We start from the raw sequence: 20,357 nt of genomic DNA, 5'->3' as shown, positions 1-20,357 counted from the left end.
CAACTGCCTGGTGCAAGGCAGTTTGGTATCAATGCAATAATTTCTGGATAGCTGCCAGTGCGAAGGTTAAAAACAATATTACAAGGCTTCTATGATGACAGCCTACTGGGAGACATTTGTGGAAAATTGCTTTGCCTATCATTTAGTCAGCAAAAAAAACTCACAGTACTAGTTATGCTAGAACTCTGTTGAGTGTGCATCTATAAATGATTCAAATTGTAAGCACATAAAGCCCCCATACAGGTAGATGTAATCACCATAAAAGCCTAGAGCCTCAGCTCTGTTCTTTTACATTGATAGGCCGTATAAATTTTCACCATATGTTGCCAAATAAGAAGCATAATTATAAAGAAAGTGTATTCTGAGTTTTAAATTCAACTTTCAAAAATGAAATCACAATGACTTTTTTTGGCACAAGGCAATAAACTTTTCAGCAGCCACACCATGAAAAACTGACATTCTAAACCACACAGCATCCTGCAAGGTGACTTAATTTTAATGACACCTTTCACCCTGCAAGAAGGGACAACTCACACATTGCCAGGGAAAGATGACAAGGTTTTTACTAGGCTGTCTCCTCCAAATACAGTTGGCCCTCTGGAGCCACAGGTTCCACATTGTGGAATCAACCAATCACGGATCAAAAGTATTCAGAAAAAAGAAAAAAAATTCTACAAAAGTTCCATAAAGTGAGACATAGCATTTACATGTACTTACAACTATTTACCTAGTATTGTTGTTGTTGTTGAGTTGCCAAGTCTTGTCCAGCAATTTGTGACCCCATGGACTACAGACCACCAGGCTCCTCTGTCCATGGGATTTCCCAGACAAGAATACTGGAGTGGGTTGCCATTTCCTGTTCCAGGGGATCTTCCTGACCCAGGGATAGAACCTGTGTCTTCTGCAACGGCAGGCAAATTCTTTACCACTGAGCCTCCAAGGAAGCCTTACCCTGTATTAGGTATTATAAATAATCTAGAGATTTCTAGAGATAATTTAAAATATATAGAAGGATGGGTGTAGGTAATATGCAAATTCTATATCATGTTAGATAAGAGGCTTCAGCATCCTCAAATTTTGGTATCCATGGGAGGTCCTGGAATTGATCCTCTACAATTCCGGGACAGGGTTGGGAGGTGGACTGTACCTAAAAACATTTTGAAATGAGCTAAAGCATTTAAAAGAAAACTAAAGGCCTGACGATATTTCGGTGATCAGGATAACATGAACAAATCCAAGTTAGTTTGCAGCCAACAGGAGGGTAGGAATTGTCTGGCAGAGCACAAATGAATCCTTTCTTTTGTTCGTCCCTACGAGTAAAGGAATAATTTCATTACTTGGTGGTTTGGGGCTTCTTGCCTGTACTGAGATAAAATGAACTTGTTTTGAATGCCCCACCCCACCCCCAAGCAATTCTTTGTCCCTCTGGGTGAAGAATGTCTATCTTAAAGCAAACAAATACATCCACATTCCGACCAGAGACTGGGAGTTGGGGTTTGCAGGCTGGGTGCCTTGAGGCCTCTCATCAAGGAAAAGAGCTGAGGTAGGTCTCTGTTTGCACCTAGTTGTTAGGGGCTGTTATGCCCAGGAACCACCATTCAATTACCTGTCCCCAGCACCTCCATCTTTAATGGTGGATTGTGCATATGCGCTCAGTTGTGTCTGACTCTTTGGGACCCCATGAACTGTAGCTTGCCATGCTCCTCTGTCCATAGAACTTTCCAGGCAAGAATACTGGAGTGGGTTGCATTTCCCTTTCCAGAAGATCTTCGTGACCCAGGGATCCAACTCAGGTCTCTTGAGTTTCCTGCACTGGCAGGCGGGTTCTTTACCAGCTGAGCCACCAGGGAAGTTAGTAGATGGAGTCCCTGCTTCCAGGGCATCCCAAGTCAGATCAACACCAAGGGTCTAGTGAGGGGTGAGTGAACTGTCCAAGGCAAATACAGAGCTGGCTTTGTCTGGAGGCTGAATCCACGAAGAGTCAAACTGAAGAATCTGAGAATCATAAGAACCTGCATAGCGCACCTTCACCCCAGGAGAAAACCTCTCTCTCAAAGCTGATAAGTTTCTGTCCATCCAGCCTCAGCCCAAGCACATCCTCTTAGAAGCAGGGCTTATAAAAACACGGAAAACTCCATATGAAGGTGGCTGGGCCCTCCACAGTGCTCAAGATCCAAACTGGCCGTCCCAACAACCAGTTCTGGGCACCAAGAACAGTCAGAGAATTTGAAATGTTTCCTTTCTTTCTCAACCAAGCCTGGAGAAACAGAGGCAGTCCCAGGGGAGTGTGAGAAGGTACACTTTCTGCCTTTATGTTTTAAAGTGGTCAAGTGAAGGCAGAAACAGCTGCCACCTAGGAATCAAGTCCCTCCACCCTTCTCACAGCTTGCCCCTCCACCCTCATCTCTCCCCAGCTCCCCTCCACTCACACAGCCAACCCCCATGACAAAGAGCTGCTCTCTGATCAAGCTGGGAAACCATATTTGTCAGGCTAATTTTCGGAAGTTACAAAAGTGGCCTGAAAAAATGGAAGCCAAGGAGCATCAAGATTATGAAATAAAAATAGATTTTTTTTCCTCATTATTGAGGCATTTTAAGAGCAATTATGTTGTGGCAGTCATAACAGCCACTTCTGCAAACAGCAGGTTTAGAAAGTACAAAAGACTCCTGCCACCTCCACACCCACTCCAGGGGCTATTAAAGTCTGGGGAGGGGCAGGAAACACAAAAGATTTTTAAGACGTTGGGGTTTTTTGAGTTGATTCTTAAAAATCTATTAACTTATTCTTTACCATTCAAAGGAAATTAAAACCAAATACATTCTGGGGAGATGAAGTGAAAAAAAAAAAACTACGTTGGGGATAAGAGATAAAGGGCTTCATTAAGTCCCAAGTTCATGGAAATGTCACCAATCCCTCACCATCAATCACATCTGTCTTGTATTTTCTGATGTAGCCAGCAGAGAAGGACTGGTCTCCTAAGAGATACAAATCCTGTCTTTGTTGGAAAAATTCTGTATTCTGCTACCTCAGAAGACAGGCAAAGAGGCTGCAGACAGTCTCAAAGCCAAGTCCAGTGGGGGTCCTCTTACATTTGAACTTGCTTCCAGGTAGCACTCACTCCCTCCCTCCATTTACCTGTGCCAGCCCTATACCCAAGTCAACCAGTCAACAGTCTATAAAAAGGAAGCTCATTATAAACTCTTAAATGAGAAGCTTTAGGATGGTGAACGAGTTACTAATAATTTGCCGTCTCTCAACCTGCTGTATATGCAGACATTAGTTTCTAAATATTCCTGTGGACTTATTTCACTATTTACAAATTGGGTCTGTTAGGTAAATCAATGTTGCCAAAGTTGACTGCTAAATGAGAACAGAAAATCTAAAAATAACCACAGAAATTCTTTTCCACCAGAAAGTCAAGACAACAAAGCCATCTCCAATGAATCATTCCTGACCCAGCTCACCTTTCTGGGTCACCTTTAAACTACTTCTTACTTTGGGTGAACCCAGTAGACTCTCCATGCTCTCTAAATTATCTTGAAGAAATCGAAAGGGAGTTTGAAAGGTTAATTAAAATTTCTAGTATAGCTCTTGTCGATATCTAACTAAGTGCACAATATTTAGCTGGATCAAGGACCAGTTTTCTGAATAATGAAGTATTCTGGTTGACACAGAATTACCCTATATCCATGGATTACCAATGCTTAACAATTAGAACCAAAACAAAAACACTCAGAAACTTTTTTATAACCAACCCTTAGCCTACTGATTCACACATAGAGGAGCATCAATAATTTTTTGCTACATGACTGAATTAAGAAGATACTCCAACTTTTAGGAGCCCTTCTGAGACATTGAGAAGCTCATTTCATCAGTCCATCAACATCTTCATGTTAATTCCCTCAACAGACTGAGAACCATCTCTGAAACCGCTGATTCATTTTGTCTGCTGACCAAACACCTGCTGCGGAGGAAAGGAGGACAGGGGTTGGCAAATACTAAATGTTTTCAGTCTGTAGGTCACACAGGCTTTGTGGAAACCATTCAACCACCACTACAGTATGAAAGCAGCCATAAACAATATTCAAATGAGGGGGTGTGGCTGTGTTCCAACATAGTTTTATTCATAAAAATAACCAGCTAGCAGGCCACAGTTTATGAGCCCCCTATACTAAAATAATACTTTTGTTTCCTTCAGGACCAAGTTTAGAAAAAAAAAATCCCCCACTGAGCCTTCCTTAGTGTCTTTGGGGAGAACTTCTTCCCTACTTTAAGTTGACCTACTGATTTAGTTCTACCTTTTTTGTTATACTTTCACTATCAGACTGAGTGTCACAGCCTGCCAAATGGACTGCTAATTTTGTGCCCTTCAAATTGACAGCCTTTAAACAGTATCTCAGCATTCTTGTAGGAGGCAGGACAAGTGCTGTTTCAGGGGAGGGTAACCGGGACCATCAGTGGGGCTCTCAGATTCCCTACTTAGTTTCCAGCAATTCAGCTCAGACTCAAACTTGCAAACTCTGTTCAGTGAACCCTAAGCCTCACCAAGGAAGAGGGTTCCTTTAGGGTTCTTCTAGTTATCCCAAACTATGCATCAAACAACCTTTTCCACATATATCTTGTATTCTTTTTTAAGAAGAGTCTTATAGGCTTTTCTAAACCATATTTGATAATGTTTGAGCACCCCTCATCCCTGCATACATGGGTGCCCTAAGCAAAGTCTTTTTTACCATGCAACATAACGTAGTTCACACGTTTCAAGGATTTCGAGGCACAGATCCTTGGTGGGCCAATATTCTGTCTGCCATACTATCTTTAAAATCTAAAAGAATAGGGGATGAATGGAGAAAGAGAGAGGCATTAGTTTCTGAAGGAGCGTTGTGCTGCCAGCCGGGCCGCTCCACACTGGGAATCCCCACCAGAAACAGAGAAACCTTTTGAGTAAGGCTTCAAAAGCTGCCCCCAAAATTCGGATTGACTTTTTGGAAACCTGAATACCACTATTTCAAACAAGAAGCAGGTTCACAGAAGAGATAAAGTCCTGATGAGCTGTTGAAAAAACCAAGGCAGTCTCAGGGTGATTAACACTTAGTTCAAAGTGAGATGAAATACACATACACAGCTCACCATGCCCCTGGGGATGCCATGATGGAGGAGAGGCCTAAAAGCTAGTTAAGAAGGAAAGATTCAAACTGGGGGTGGGGTTGGGGAGAGAGACAAGGTATAAACAGCTTACAGTATCAAAGCAGAAGTGGTTGGAAGTCATCATTTCATAGAATAATAGACTACACAGGGTTAGTCTTCAAGATGTTGTCTAATCCCTTCATCTCATAGATGAGAAAATTCAAGCATTGAAACTAACTTCCCTGATAACACAGTAGTTAGGTACAATCCCCCCAAAAGTCCCCAAGTCCTCCTCAATGCCAGTGTACTACGACATGAATTTTCTACTTTTCACTCTATACATTTTTAAGATTTTAGAGCAATTACACTTTAGTGACTATAAGAAAACATAAGAACCACACCTTTGATCCATCATTATAAAAACCCTCATCAAGTTCTCTGGGGTTGAGACACATAGTTTTTTGAAGCAGAAGCCTGGTGTGTCTCCCTTTGCCTAGCAAAGCAATAAAGCTATCCTTTTATACTTCATCACCCCCTTCCCCAAAGAAAACATAAGGCAAGAATTTAAGGAAATGGCAACCCACTCCAGTATCCTTGCCTGGAAAATCTCATTGACAGAGGAGCCTGGTGGGCTGCAGTCCATGGGGTCGCAGAGAGTCAGGAACGACTGTGCGATTAACACTTATCCACTCAAACATATAAGCCATGACCATACAGCCAGGGGCCTCCTTGAACAGAACAGAATGCTAATATGTACCTTTAGAGTGGCCACACATATAATCACTTTTCTAAATTCTATACAAGGTTATTTTTCAGAATAAGGCTCACCATAAAGCTATTAGTCATCCATCCACCCATCCATTCATTCAAACTCCCATTAAATACCCACTGTGTAGCAGGCCTAGAAATAAAAGGATGACTAAGATGGGTCCCCCCAACAAGAAGCCTGTAGTCTAGTGGAGGAGACAGGAAAGCCATTCTGCTACCCCTAACACTACATTCTATTTCAGACCCAGACTGGCAATACCACAGCTGATGACTGGCTCACTTCAGATAGCGATATGAACTTTGAGTGACCTTGAACTTATTTCCAAAATCCAGTCATCCTCATATAACCAGACATGCACTAGGAAAGGATATTAGAAAACCTATATTCTATACTACTTTTTCTTAAGAATCACGTTTTATTATTTACCAAAAAAAAAAAAAGAGAGAGAGAAAGTTATAATAAGGGGAAAGACAAGCTTTATACAAAAGTCCTACAATGTAACTCCCTTTGGCTAAAAACTGTAAAAACTGGAAAATTTGTTTGTAGATACTAAATATGAAGTCACATAGTCTTACAGTACAGAGAGGCTAGAGAAGGTCTGCGGGTGCATCAAAGCATATTTCCTTCAATAAAAAAATCAAAGTATGTACATTTTTACCAAAAAAAAGTTAAAATCATGTGTATGTGTGAGAGAAAGAGAGAGACAGAGAGAAGCAGGTAAATGGCACTAGGGTGGGCTAGAAAAGATGCAGGCACAAGCAGACCCTCAGGAACTAAAATGACGAGTGACGTGAGCCTGCTGACCTTGAGAACTAGAGGTGAGAGTTAAGATAAGGCACGAAGAGATTCATCAGGAGTCAAATCCACAGGATGATCAATTCTAAGACAAACAGCAGGCCCTACTGGGTGAAAGAGATGTGTTTGAGTGAAAAGGAGAAAAAAAAGTCAAATCCAAGTTTTCTTTTTTCTTTTTGCGGGGAGAGGAGAGGAGGGGTGACCATCAGAGTTACAGTCCACCGGAGTGCTGTGCCTTCCCGGTCTGTCTATAGCGGCATACTCATCTGGCCCAGGTGTGAACAGCATCCAGCTCCCTCATGGAAGGTCAGGCCCCAGGGGAGTCCAGCCTTGGGCTCCGGTGGGGTGTGCATGGAGGCTGCCTGTCCCTGTGCCTGTGAGGACTTCCTTCTGCTCCAGGACAGGCTAAGACCCCAAACCTCCCAGGGAACGTTCCAGCTCTGGCTTGGTAAGGTATAAAACTATACTATTTGGGGGAGATGCATTTCAAATAAGTCATAAAGATTCTAAGGATAACATTTTTAATTTCAATAAAGCTTTTGTGATGTAGTAGACTAAACCTCAACCTGAGGACCAGAAGGCTTGAGTTTGAATCCCGACTCTTCCAAATGTGTGACTTTGGGTGAGTGAATAAACCTCTCTGGGTGACATTTTTATCACCCAGAGATCAAGACAACGCTTATCCCACAGGGTTCATTAATGTGACAAATACTTATTGAGCACCTACACTCTGCTCAGCACTATTCTAAACACTGGGATGTAGGGATGAACAACACAGCAAGGCCCTGGTACCTGAGTAGTTTATATTCCAGCTGGAGAGACAGGAAAACCATAAGCAAACAAAAAAATGAACAAATGATTTCAGACAGTATTGGGTGCCATGTTCGTTTCTTAGGACTGTTACAACAAATGACCACAAACTTGGTGAATGAAGATAACAAAAATGTATTTTCTTGCAGTTCTGGAGGACAGAAGGTTAAAATGAAGGCATCAGTAGAGCCGCATACCCTCTAAAGTTTCTAGCAGAGAATCCTTCTTTGTCTCTTCCGGGTTCTGGTGGCTCCAGGTGGTCCACGGCTTGTGGCAGCATCACTCCAATTGCTGCCTGCATCTTCATGTGACCTTCTCTCTGTAGTTCTCTGGGGCCTCTCTTCTTCTTACAAGAATAGCTAGTCATTATAGGACCCCCTCTAAATCCAGGACGATTTCATCTCAAGATCCTTCACTCACACTATTTCCAAATAAGGTCACATTGTGAGGTTTCAGGGAGCATGAATTTGGGGGGCATACTAGTTATTTTTAAACCATTTAATTGTACCCTTTATATCTTAAATTTTAAGAAAAAGATTTTGCTGTCCTTTGTGGCATATGGAATCTTAGTTCCCTAACCAGGAATTGAACAGGCACCACCTGTCTTGGAAGTGCGATGTCTTAATCACTGGACCACCAGGAAGTTCCCTGGGCACACTATTACCCCAATACCCATCTTGTTCAGCGCTCTAAGGAAATAGATGAGGCCATGGAGGAACGTGTCTGGGGAAATATCTTCAGCAAAGATGGCCAGGGAAGGCATCTCTGAAGAGGTGATTGCCTAACAAAGAGCAGCCTGCTACAGGAAGAATGTTCTGGGGTCCAAGAGCCCAAATGGATGCCTAAGGAGGTGACCGAGAACTGAATCTGACATGAGAACTGAATGTGGTGAAAGATCTCAAGAACCAGGAGGTATTACCTCCCTCCCTCAAAGGGCTCAAAGGACTGAGCTTGTAATCCCCCCACCAAAGAGAGTGGGTGGTCCACGCTCAGGAAGCCCCAAGCCACAGAGGGCCTCCCTTCCAAGAGCACATTAATTTATACGCCTCTCTCCCCACCGCCCCTCACAATGCAGGTGGTTTCCTGACGCAGGATATTAGCTTTCAGCTGCTGGAGGTCCCTAACCTCCATGCTGGCCTAAAAGGTTTCGTCAGGTTTGGATAAGCCTCAGATAAGGAGCTGAACTTTTGCAGGCTTATGAGAACTGCACCTCCAATCCTTCAGAGATTCGCTCATCACGAACCTTAATCCATCTCAAATAAATCTTGTGCATACAGACGTGGTTTCCCACCATGGCTGTTTCACAAGGAAAAAGAACAGCTTTGTCTGCTCTGCAAAAGCCCTCTCTGTTGACATTGTGCCCGTAGATTTAATTTCCGAGATTTACATTTTAATTCTTTAAGATACTCAGGAGATAAATAAACAGAGAGGCCCATGGTTGAGACACAGCCCTTTCCTCGAAAACCTACTTGCCTTGTTTTCCTCTCTCTGGAGCCCTTGTTTCTTTCTCTTACCAAATTTAATTCAATTTTCTTCTCCACTCTGCTCAGGGTTCCCTCCCTATCTTTTAACCCTTTACTTTCTTTTCAGCCACCTTGTCCTCCCATAATCCCCTCTCCTTATACTGGACCTCCCAGATTGGCTGGTCACTTGTCATGGTTGAGTGGTGTCCCCAACTCAAAAGTTCATGTCCACTCTGAACCTCAATACGTGATCTTGCTTGGAAATAAGGTCTCTGTAGATGTCATCAAGTTATGACATGGTCACATTGGATTAGAGTGGCCCCTAAATCCAGTGACTGTTGTACTTATGAGAAGAGGCTGTATGATGGTGAAGGAAGAGATTGGAAAGATGCAGCTACAAGCTGAGGAAAACCAAGAGTTTCTGGGAGCCTCCACAGCCTGGTTAAGAGGCAGGGAAGGACCCTCCCCTAGAACCTTCAGAGAGAGCAGGGTCCTGCCAACATCCTGACTTCAGACCCTTGACTTCTGAAACTGTGAGAGAATAAAATTCTGTTGTTTTAAGCCCTCAAGTTTTTGGTTATTCATTACAAGAGCACCCAGGAAACTAGCAGAGCACTCAGCCTGCTCTCCACCTGTCTCTCACCTGGGTCCCCACCTCACCTGGAGTCCCACAGCTGGACCCCAGGACCGGCCCACTCCTCTAGGGAGGCCCAACCTCTGACTGACCTTCTCGTTATCCATGACTGTGGAGGCCATGTGATCTCTATTCCTATGAAGAACCCAACTAAGGTTTCTTTGTTTTCTCCATATTTTATTATGAAGTCTTCAAACATATAGCAAAGGTGAGATAATTTGCAATGAACACCCATATAGCTAACACCTACATTAACCATTAATCTGGTCCCTCCAAAATGACTTTGTGATACGGTGGTAAGAATTTGAACTAAGTCCAATTGCCTGGTTCTGAATTCAGGCCCTGTTCTTTACTAGATGGGAGACCCTCTACAAAGTAAAGCTACGTGAGCTTTCTGAATCTATTTCAGCATATGAAAAATGGGGATAAAAAATGAAGATAAATGAGTACGTGAAACTCTTAGGGTCATTCTGGGGAAGAAAGGCGTTAAAGTATGTGCCTGGCACATTGTACACAAGTAAGCAGAGGCCGTCTTTATCCTCTGCCACCCAACACATAGCACTTTCATCGTGTACACAGTACATGCTATTTCTCTGCTCAAAAAGCTACAATGGCTTTCTTGTGGTTCCTAGAACAAATCTAAATTTTGCTGCCTAGATTTAAAAATAACCAAGAAAACTATTGTTCAAGCTATCTAAAATATCAAGCTAGTTTTTTTATGGATTAAACTTCCATCAACTCAAGGGCATAACTAATTCACTGTAAAGATTAGAAACACTGATTGGTCAACCTTAAACAGCAAAAGGCATAATAAAATGAATAAGGAAGTGCAGTAACTCAACAACAATACTATGCACTTGGTAGACAAAATCTTTTCAATCACACTGGTAGATTTTGGGGCACAAGAAAGCAGAGAGGCTTTTGGCCCTTGACAGTCTGTGAAGCCTCCATCACTGGTCCCACCCAGTCCTAACCTAGAGCCTGGTGAGTTTACTGCACTCTCAACATCCCACAAGCACAACACCAAACTTGTCTTTGCCTCCACCTCCATTCAGACTGTCTTCCATCTGCCCACCTACAGGTCTGCCCTGGTCCTGTCCACTCAGGTCTTCCGCCTTCTTTAAACCATCTCCAGCCCCGCTCTTTCAGCGGAAGAACCCCCACCCTCTATGACTTCCTCCAGCACTGAGAAAGGGTAGTGCCCATTGGCCCCTAGACAGACTGGCTTTGAGTTTCCAATAAAGTGTCAACTCTTGGAAGGTAGAAATGTGTCTGCTATATACCTCATGTTTCTGTTCATACCCACACAGACCACAGTACGTAATACCTACTGATTCATTCTGGGTCCAAAACCTGTCCCCTCAAAAAAAAAAAAAAAACAAAACACTGGTGAAGGAAACAGAATGGAAAAAAGACTTTTGGACTCATGGATAAGAAAAGATTTGGCTTTGCTGTCAACATCCAACTGATGCAGTGACAGCATCTGCTTCAACCTTACTAAGCACTTAAATTGTCGAATATAAAAGGAAGTGTGTGTACATGTGTGTGCACGTTCATGCATGTGCACACACATAAACCATACACACAAAATGCAGTTCCTCTGAGCTTTGTTGTTTTAGTCCACTGTTATTCATCAAACATCTATTGAGCACCCACTATGTGCTAAGCACTGCACTTGGTGCTGGGAATTCAAATTAAAAGACACAGTTCCTTCTGTCCAGGGGCTTAATCTGGGGTGGGAAGACTTGCTCAAACAGATCATTACAACAACATGAGTTGAGAGAAGTGCTGAAGGAGGCAGGACGGGGTGATACGAAACTCCACAGAGTAGAAGGCAAATTCCCCACCTGTTGGGACGAGTGAGTCAGGGTAACCCAGCAGAGACTTATCCTGAGTTTTACAAAGTGAGCAGGAGCAGGGACATATCTAGGAGAGGAACTGGGAGGGGAGCTGAACTCACAACCATTTCAAGATAAAATGTCATTGCAGGGATTGTAAGCATGATCCTAATAAAGACATTAGAGGAGACTGTGAAAATGCAAGCTTGCTTCTCACACACACACACACTCATTGGAGACATCAGCATGGACCAAAGAGCTCATTCCCTTCTGCTTCCTGGGGACACAGAGAAAATACAGCTTTCTCCAGATCAGGAAACTAGCCCGCAGCAGACATGGAATCTACCAGCAACTTGATCTCATACTTTCAGGCTCCAGAACCATGAGAAATAAATGCTTGCTATTCGACACCCCACCCCACTCCCCAGTTTATGGCATTTTGTTACAACAGCCGGAACTGACATAGATAGGTATCTAATAAACTCACCCCTCTGCATCTGGGTGGTCCTGTTGAGCCTAGGGAAGGTCAAGGATCTGCGACTGCAATTCACCAGGAGTAGAAGAAAGTCCTTCAGTGGGAATCATGACAGTGTGTTGTAAAACCTAAGTCAGACTTCGTGAGTTGAAAACCCTGACTTAACCTTGGGAGTAGGAATGTGCAGATAAGCAAGGGGAGAAGCCTAGAATGATCCATGTGGTAATGATGAGAGCTAGACACACCAGTAAGAACTCGCATTTAATATAGATACAACTGGTTGTACATAGAAACAGACAGGCATATATACATGGGTTAGAATACACACACATGCGTTTTTTGCTCTGTTAACTGAGAGGGCCTAAAAGAAATGACACCCCAATAACAATAAGCATACCCAGCACCCAGATCTTGGTTTCTAACATCATTCTCCAATAAAAGGAAGCAGGGCTTCTTTAGGAAATGCCTGAGTCAAGGACAGAGATGGGAAATACACAAGATGAGCATGGAGCATCTTATAGTATCAGAAAGTATTGCAGAAGGCCTCAAAAAATAATTGACAGTGATATGTCAAAGGGACACAAGAAGTCTGCTGAAAGAGCTTCCAATCGACAAGCCAAGAAAATAAATTAAATGTGTATTACATTGTAACCCAAGGTTTAGAGTAAAATTCTATGAGGTGAGGAGCCTGGTGAGCTACAGTCCATGGGGTCGCAAAGAATCAGACACAACTGAGCAACTATCACGTAAGATAGAGAATCCTTTGCCAGAGCATGAGTTGTGAGTCGGATCCCTGGGTCAAGAAGATCCCCTGGAGAAGGAAATGGCAACCCACTCTGGTATTTTTGCCTGGGAAACCCCACAGACAGAGGAGTCTGGCAGGCTACAGCCCATGGACTTGCGAAAAGTCAGGAACAACTTAGCGACTAAATGACCACAACAAAATAGAATAAATAATCATAAGTCCATACTGATCTAAATATATGATTGAATAAAGTAATAAATGAAGCATAGGAACCAAATCTCCCTTGTAGAAAAATAACTTGAGTAGCTAGCCTCTGTATAATAAGATGGAACAATGGAACATAGCTCCGCACTTTCACTAAGACTAGGCTATGCATAGATTTCCTTCCAAAGAGTACAGTGTGGAAAGGAGTCAGAAAGTAATTTTGCAGTGGAAAAACTTGACAAACACTACGTCAGCCAGGTGTTCAAGATCAACATCAAGAGTCATAGATCATGATGACAGGAAATGCCTTTGATATGAAGTCAGGCAAATGGAGCTTTATCTCTGTGATCTTCCCCAAAACCCATAACCTCTGTCTAATCATGAGAAAAACATCATTCAAATTCCCAGAGAGGGACATCTACAACAGAGACTTCTCAAAACACCAGGACTCCTCAACACTGTCAAGGTCATCGAAAACAAGGGAAGTCTTAGAAACCGTCACTGCCAAGAGGAGTCTAAGAAGACATGGATACTAAAAGTTAATGTGATGTCTTGGATAGGATCCCCGAAAAGAGATGGAACTTAGGTAAAAACTACGGGAATAAGAATGGGCTTCCCAGGTGGCGCAGTGGTAAAGAATCCGCCTGCCACTGCAGGAGACAAAGGAGACGCAGGTTCAACCCCTGGCTTGGTAAGATCCCCTGGAGGAGGAAATGCAACCCACTCCAGTATTCTTGCCTGAAAAAATTATATGTAAAGAGGAGCCTGGAAGGCTACAGTCTATGGGGTTGCAAAGAATCAGACACAACTGAGCGAATGATCATGCACACATGCACTCATGCAAGGGAATCTGAATAAGCCATGGAGTTTAGCTAATAATAATGGGTCAATATTGGGTCATTAGTTGTAACAAATGAACCACGTTAATGTAAGATGTTAGTAATGGGGAAACGGGATGCAGGGTATATGGTGACTCTCTAGCTTCACAATTTTTCAGAAAATCTAAAACTTTACTGTAGAATAAGGTCTTTCAACCAAAATAAATAAATATATATTTCCCTGGTCCCTGTCCCTTCTCCCTGTTCCCAGCCTCTTGTGTCTAAGATTGTACCCTCTGCCCCCAGTCCAGCCCCAGTCCTTTCCTGAGTCCCTAGTGCATAGTATAAAGTGGTTATTAAATCCCCATGTATCCCGGAGCCAACTGCTGCTGCTAAGTCACTTCAGTCATGTCTGACTCTATGCAACCCCATAGATGGCAGCCCACCAGGCTCCCCCGTCCCTGGGATTGTCCAGGCAAGACCACTGGAGTGGGTCACCATTTCCTTCTCCAATGCATGAAAGTGAAAAGGGAAAGTGAAGTCGCTCAGTCGTGTCTGACTCTGTGCAACCCCATAGACCGCAGCCCACCAAGCTCCTCCGTCCATGGGATTTTCCAGGCAAGAGTACTGGAGTGGGTTGCCATTGTCTTCTCCTTCCCAGAGCCAGGGCCCTGCCTTTATCTCAGCATTCACACCCACTTTCCCTCCCCTTCTGTCTCCCACTCCCAGTCTTGCTCTCCTCGGCCCAAGCCCCCCAGGGCAGACAGGTAAGTAAAGAAGAGAGCAGAGCAGAGGCTGAGGTTGGAACTGAAACCAGCTGGAAAACACTGAGATAGTGTAGGGGGAGAAGGGTGGGAGCCTTTAAGAAAAAGTCAGAAAAAGAGGAAAGGAAAAAATAAAATTGACCCTGGTGGGATTCGAACCCACAAAATATAAAATAAAATCCTGCCTCTACTACTCATTACTTATATAAACATCACTAGATGAATTCTACTCTGTGCTTCAGTTTTCTCCCCTGTGAAGTGGGATTATTGGTTATAAAACCTACTTCAAAAAATACGGGGACAGATTCAACGAGAAAATGTGTACAAAGCAATTGTCCCAATGCCTGGAATACAGGACGTGGACAAATACTGATGGTCCCATCATCATCATTATTATCATCCCAATAAAATAAAATTTGCAAAATAAAAATTCCTCTTGTTATTAGCAACCATCTCAACAATAAAACTGACCCCCTTTCATTGATCTGGCAATTGTGAAACTCAAGTAACTGGGAGGGAGACTCTGAGACCTCACCTGAAATGCATACTTCAGGATTGGAGTGAGGACAGAGAATCTGCTACAAGGAAAAGCATTACTCGAGGCCAGCTGGCAGGGAACAGATCACCTTGCAGAGCCCACGCAGAATGTTATGAAGCATCTCAGAGAATGTGATTATTTAAATATGCCTCTCGTTTTCCTACACAACACACTCACACAAAGTGAATCTACGTGAAATTAAATGGTAATGTTCAGTTTGTGCTGGAAAGATGAATGCATTTCCTACATGACTCGGAATATTCTACTGAGTCTGAACAGAAAGGGGGATGATATATATACAACATAAATATTAGCATAGAAACGTGTGACCAGGGAACCAGCCACTTTCCACCATAAGAATGTTCACGCATTTTTCTCATTTACTAGTTAGCATCATATGACAACTTGGAGTTTTTCCCTGGAGGTGGTAACCATAGATTTAATTTATTCACCCAAATCCCACATTCATAAAGAAAACAATATTTCATAATGTATAATGTTACCAGGGGGACCATAATTCATGGCTAAAGGGTCAGAGTTTTATAACAGATGGGTTTTCTGAAGTGGTTGGGAAAAACCTAAGATCCAACTCCAGCAGTTAGACCAACACATTTGAAAAATGCAAAAGAGCTTAAGTCAAGCACATTATAAATGGCAGTGGTCACTGTCATCACAAACCCACCTCAACAATTAACGAGCTGGGCTGGGCTGCCAGAAAGCAAACTATGATTTATTGTTCTTTTCAGATTAGTAAAAGCAATGCCACCCAGTGTGAATTCCATTATTAACACACATAGGAAAGAACTGATGTTTCCAAAAAGCCTTGAGAGTACGTTACACTTCTGCAACCGTGCTTCTTTTCACCTTAATTCTCAGCCACCTCATTCTCAACCTGTTTCCACCCATGTTCTCTGGGCAATACTCAAAATCTGCAGCATGGGACATTTTTGTACTCTTATTAACTCAAGTTCACTTAAAACTTCTTAAAACAGAGCGTCAGCAGGAGGCCACATTGGGTCAAGGATCTCCCCAACTCTCATTTTACAGATAAGAAAACCGAGGCTGCTGGGCAAAGCTATTGGCCCAACCTCCTCAACAAAGCAACAGCCCGACTGGGGGAAAAACTGATGTCTACTAGGCATATTTATACACACACAGTAATGTGCTGTGCTTAGTTGCTCAGTCGTGTTCAGCTCTTTGCAACCTCATCGACTTTAACCTGCCAGGTTCCTCTATCCAGGGGGATTCTCCAGGCAAGAATACTGGAGTAGACTGCCATGCCCTCCTCCAGGGGATCTTCCCAACCCAGGGATTGAACCCAGGTCTCCTGCATTGCAGGCGGATGGATTCCCTACCATCTGAGCCACCAGGGAAGCGAATACATTAATAATGTATATGTAATACAGATGATGAACACATACATATGCACTGGAGCAAAGTGGCTTTTTACAATCTGAAGACACATAGAAGAATATTTTATTGGTGTCTTTGAGGAGTATAATTTGCGAGCCTTAAGTCATGGCACAAGACTTCACACAGGCACAAAATATGGTGCTCAGCAGAGGTGAGCTGGCTGGGTGGAAGTTCCCACTACCCACCACACTTCCTCAAGGGAGCAACTAGGGCCTGAGGGCAGGGCCCCATCTCAGCCCGGCTCGAGCATGCTCAGCACTCAGCCTCGGTCCTGGTTTTAACTTCTTACATGCTGTTCTCGTGCATTTTCACAGCAGTCAGTGTGGTGCTTTTAAATGTTACTAAGACCATGTGACTCTTCTACTTAAAACTCACCACTACCACCATGGACTTCCTTCCTCTGATCCCTAGACCATGCCTGCCCTCCTCTCTCTGCTCATTTCATACAACTTCCTCTCTCACACCAGCCTCTTTCTGATTCTGGAATATGGGGGTGTTCCTGCCCACCAGGCCCCTCCCTTGCAAGTTTTCTTGCTGGTCCCCAGATTTTCCAATAGCTGGTCTTCCTTGTCACTCTCTGGCCACATCCATGTAACATCCCTGGCCCTCTGAGCACCTAGCGTACCATCCATGATATTTTCTTCACTGCTTATGCTGTGCTGTGCTTAATCGCTCAGTCATGTTCAACTCTTTGCAATCACATGGACTACAGACCATGGAGAATCCATGGGGATTCTCCAGCTAAGAATACTGGAGTGGGTTGCCATGCCTTCCTCCAGGGGATCTTCCCAATCCAGAAATTGAACCCAGGTCTCCCGCATTGCAGGCGGATTCTTTACTATGTGAGCCATCAGGGCAAGCCCAAGAATACTGGAGTGGGTAGCCTATCCCTTCTCCAGGGGATCTTCCCAACCCAGGAATCGAAAGGGGTATCCTGTGTTGCAAGCAGATTCTTTACCAGCTGAGCTACTAGAGAAGCCCTTACTTCTTGTATCCCTCTTGAAATTTACCTTGTTTATTAATTTGCATGCCTGGCACCAAATGTTCCCCAAGCTCGACCATGAGTTCCATGAGAACAGGGGACTTCGCCGTCTCAGTCACTCCTTTATCCTCATAGAAAGTACCTCACACACAGTTACCGGTTACAAGATAAACAAGTGCACTATGTTTGAAAGGTATCAAAAATTACTTGAGCTGGAAGAAAACCCTCTCTAATAGCAAGATCCCAGCTCCAGGTGAGAAGTGAGGAGGAGGGAAGGCTATGCCTCTTAAGGCACAGAGTCTATAAAGGACTTCAGTTCACTGAGCAGAGAATTAACTCAATGGTGAAATCTTTATATGGTGCCTGCTGACGCTTTCAAATGCCCAGCTGAGTGGTGGTATTCTCATTTCCAAGCCACTCAGTTTCTGTTCGATTTCAGAATCAAGGTTGAGCCCATGGATGAGCATTCAAAGGTGCTTCAGTAACTTCAAATGAGCTGTGCAGTGTGTGTGTGCAGTCTTGACTTCATTATTAAACGAATCAGTATAAAAGTGCCCTAAAACTCAAGATTCTAGACACATGTGCACGTACAGCATTTTCAATTGCATTTGATGTTGTGAAGAGCAATTCTGTGGCTCTTCAGAATTCCTGAGAGCCATCCAATGGCTCATGAGCTCTGTGGATGCCAGAGAATGTGGGTCAATTAAGGCTCCTTGAACATGTGGGCCCATGGTCCCCAGAACTCCTACACACGGAAAACCCAGCTGCGGACCCACTGGTCCCTGACTGTCCTCGGGCCCTGTGGTCTAACTGTCACAGCAAGTGGCATTTACAGATGAAAGAACCGAGACGAGCTCAGAAACGGCTCTGAGGGTAGAAATCGGCTCCCATGTGCACACACCACAGTACCAGCAGAGAAAGGCCGGCAGTAGCTGCTGCGCTGTCACCCGCTATAACAAGATTGATCTGTAGTGAAAGAAAAGATAATGCTATCCAGAGGAAAAAACTTGTTTCCTCTGAGAACATCTGATGTTGTCAACTTGCAAGTCTGTTTCCCTCTTCTGCCAGCCCTAGTGCACAGCAGCCCCAACATGCAAGGATTCCTCTGGTCAAAGAGACCTCACTCACTCACGGCCAAGAGTACATTTTTGCAGGCCAGCACCCCGCAACCCAGCTGCCCTTCAGTCCCTGGGTAAACCAAAGCAAGCCAGGCCTGATGCCCATGGCATGGCCAGCCCAGAGCCACTCACAGTGGCCTCGTGTAGATGGGCGGCAGAAATGGCCCTGTGGCTCCTGTTCACCTGAAACCACATAGTTTTCTGCTGTTTATTTCTAGCACACTTCATGGCCCCTGCGTTTCAAGTTAATGGCACAATCTGGTAGCAGAGTCTCCGTGCACCCACCCCCCATCCCCCGCCCCAAGAAGAAGCTGTGCAGTCACGTTTCAGACATTGTCTGCAAGACACAGAAGCTTTGTCTTTTTCCTGAGGTTACTGTCACTGACACATTTTTACTGTCACATTTTACTGAGCATTCATTTCACAGGCAGAATGGCCAGAAGCAGAGGTAAGGTGGGGTACCAGCTGGTGAGTTCTTGGCCATCATTTCAGAGAATGTCCCTCTGTATGAAACAGTCCTGCAAGGCCAGAGCCATGTAAATAATTCACAAAAGCAAGTTCAGTTCTCCCCATCTGTAATGCTAGTACTATCTCACAGGGCCAGGGGTAGCTAGCAGCTTCTGTCTGTGGAAGATGCTATTAAGTCTCGATAGTCCGAGATTTGCAGGTGATTATAAGTTTTGCATATCATTGTTACCGACAGTCAAATCCCATCAATGGAATGGCATGACTGATTAAAAAGGAGGCAAACTTGACATGAGCAGCCTGATAAGCCATTTTTTATACTGAATACAATAACTGAACGCTCATGGTTTTAGGTAGAAAAGCCAGATCTGATACCAACCTTTTCTCTTTCCATTCTCCAGGGGCCTCGGCACACCGGCTCCAGTGAGACTTTTCCAAACTCACGCATTTTATGTCTCAAAAGAAGACATGTAGTTTTGCATTGGGGAGAGCTTGGCTCTCTAGTTTATAGAAAAAAATAAAAACTGCCTCCCAGAGCATGTCATTGAACCCTCAATGTGTCAAGGAGGAAAACGCACTGTAGCCAGGACCCTGACAGCAGCACATGCCTTACACCCACAGTCGTGGCACCTTCTCAATTTTGCCCATCGCTTCGTCTCCAGCCAAATGGAACTTATTACTTCTGGCTGGTTTAGATTTATGAATTATTTATAAAAGTAGGTCTATGACTCCGCACTCTTAAAAGACAACACAAGTCCCTTCGTTGTTACCCACAACTGCACTTCGATCAGAGAAAGCAGACAGACCTTCTCCATCACACACTGCATGTTTGGGGTAAAATAATCGTCGAGAAAATATCCAGCCCATAAAATCATTTGGAAGCTACTTATGGGATGCCTGGATTTTTTTTTTTTTTTTTTACACTGGTCTCTTTTATCCTAAGGCAGCCTGGGATTCGAGAATGAGGTGGCAGGCATGGAATACACATGCTTCCCATCTTGAATATATAAACAATCCGGTCTGTCCACTTTCTTCCAGTAGTTTGAGATGGTGATGAAAAACGGAAAGAGGCAGTTGCCCTGAATGTGTATCTAGTGGGTTCGGTAAGGCCATGCCCGCGAGACTCCCAGAGTGCAGAAGCTGTGTATCCTGAATGGGGACTTAAACATGAGCCAGAAGGACACGTAGCCTACGCTGTCCCTCTCCAGCTCCCCAGAACATATAAACTTGACTGGGAAAATGTGTAAGACACTGCATACCCTTACTGGGTTCCTCTCAATCACTGGCCCAATTGGAGGGGTTGTGAGGTTCCCCTGGGCTAAAGGGCACAAAGTGACCAGCCAGCCATGGTCTTGCCCACACCTTTGCTTGACAGAGAAGCCCCCAGGTGGAGGTGGCGTG

The 20,357-nt window shown here is 43.9% G+C and overlaps 1 protein-coding gene across 1 annotated transcript in view; it reads right to left on the bottom strand.

Annotated features, from left to right (window-relative positions):
• The window catches only part of GFRA1 (GDNF family receptor alpha 1), a 183,967-nt gene that overhangs the window by 141,080 nt on the left and 22,530 nt on the right, over window positions 1–20,357 (bottom strand). The window lies entirely within an intron of this gene.

This window comes from Bos mutus, chromosome 26 (assembly GCF_027580195.1).
Source record: "Bos mutus isolate GX-2022 chromosome 26, NWIPB_WYAK_1.1, whole genome shotgun sequence".
In the NCBI taxonomy this organism is placed as follows: domain Eukaryota; kingdom Metazoa; phylum Chordata; class Mammalia; order Artiodactyla; family Bovidae; genus Bos; species Bos mutus.
This window is presented reverse-complemented; position numbering and strand designations above follow the sequence as displayed.